Here is a 1932-nt window from a genome sequence, read left to right on the forward strand (position 1 = left end):
GGCTGTCCAGGAACTTGCTCTGTAGACTCACCTTGAACTTAGATCTACAAGCCTGTATCTCTTGAGTCCTAGGATTAAAGGTGTGTACCATCATGCCTGCATCTGAGCCTTTCTTTACCTTTTCCCAAGGTTTTTATGAGTATGGCCACTATGCTTCAAGACCTGGATCCCAGGTGGACTCTTCATCTCATTCCGGATTAAAAGTTCAAATGAAAACAATAACCAGGTAATAATAACATGATATTACTATTCCTTGCTCAACTGCAAATGCATAAACAATAAGCTTAGCTCAGTGGGATCTTGCCCCAAGCTTACCACTCCCTTAATTCCATTTAATATCCTTGAATACAGGATTTAACTCCAATGCACTTCCTGGCGCCCTTCTAATGCTTGAACCATACATTTTGCATTTTTTCCTTTCTAAGCTTGCTTCACTTGATCAAAATGCTCTTCATCAGAGTGAACACAGACTCTTTCCTTTTGAGGCCATTGCTGGATCGAAGCCACCAAAATGAAATTCAATCCCTTTGTGATTTCTGACCGAAGCAAGATCAGCAAACGGCATTTCAGTGTACCGTCCCACATTTGGAGGAAGATCATGTCTTCCCCTCTTTCCAAAGAACTGAGAGAAAAGTATAATGTTCTGTCTATGCCCATTCAAAAGGATGATGAAATTCAGGTTGTTCGAGGACACTACAAGGTCAGCAGATTGGCAAAGTGGTCCAAGTGTACAGGAAGAAATATGTCATCTATATTGAACAAGTCCAGTGAGAGAAAGCTAATGGCACAACTGAACATGTGGGCATACACCCCAGCAAGGTGGGCATCACCAGGCTAAAGCTGGACTCGGACCATAAGAAGATCCTGGAGAGGAAAGCCATGTCCCAACAAGTAGGAAAGGAGAAGGGCAAATATAAGGAAGAGACGATTGAGAAGATGCAGGAGTAGAGACATCTCATGATCTCATGTATGGCTTTCATCAAAGACTGCTTAAGTAAAAAAAAAAAAAAAAAAAAAAGTGAACCATAGTGCAGAGTCTATCCTAGGTTTTTTGATATATCCCTCATCAGTGCAACCAATCTGAATATCTTTACCTTAGCCCCAGGCAGCTTCTCAAGAAAAGGGCAAAAAGCAGCTGAATTCTTCAATAAAACATCATAAAAGTTATATCCAGGCAACATATTAAAATTCCTCTCCTTTGAAACCTCTTGAGCCAGTTTACCACAGTTCACACACTCTCAGCACCAACGTCTTCCATATTCCTATTAGGATGGCCCATGGAGCTCCATTCAAAGCATTCCACTGCTTTCCAAATCCACATTTCTCCAAACAAAAATCCAGTCAGGCCTATCACAGCAATACCCCACTCCTGGTACCAACTACCAACTTCTGTCTTCATTTGGCATTTATTGCTGTAAAGAGACATCATGACCAAGGCAACTCTTTTGTTGTTGTTGTTTTGTTTTTTTGTTTTTTGAGATAGGGTTTCTCTGTATAGCCCTGGTGTCCTGGAACTCACTTTGTAGACCAGGCTGGCCTTGAACTCAGAAATCCGCCTGCCTCTGCCTCCCAAGTGCTGGGATTAAAGGCATGAGCCACCACACCCGGCTCCAAGGCAACTCTTGAGGACAACATTTAATTGGGGTTGACTTACAGTTTCAGAGGTTCAGTCCATTATAATCATGGCAGAAAGCATGGCAGTCAGTGTGCAGCAGACATGGTCCTGGAGAAGGAGCTGAGAGTTCTACATCTACAGACAGGAGAGAACTATTTTCCACAGATAGCCAGGAGGAAACTTGAGCATAGGACCTCAAAGCCTAGCCCCATAGTGACACACTTCTTCCAATAAGGCCACACCTACTCTAACCAGGCCACACTTTCTAATAGTGCCACTTTCTATGGGCCAAGCATATTCAAACAACCATAATCATC

The 1932-nt window shown here is 42.7% G+C and overlaps 1 pseudogene; it reads left to right on the forward strand.

Moving 5' to 3' along the window:
* The first annotated feature begins 511 nt into the window (after positions 1-511).
* On the forward strand, positions 512-948 carry LOC110302207 (large ribosomal subunit protein uL24 pseudogene; annotated as a pseudogene).
* Positions 949-1932: the final 984 nt, after the last annotated feature.

The sequence above is a fragment of the Mus caroli genome, unplaced genomic scaffold (genome assembly GCF_978045245.1).
Source record: "Mus caroli unplaced genomic scaffold, Mus_caroli_1 scaffold_11, whole genome shotgun sequence".
Taxonomy (NCBI): domain Eukaryota; kingdom Metazoa; phylum Chordata; class Mammalia; order Rodentia; family Muridae; genus Mus; species Mus caroli.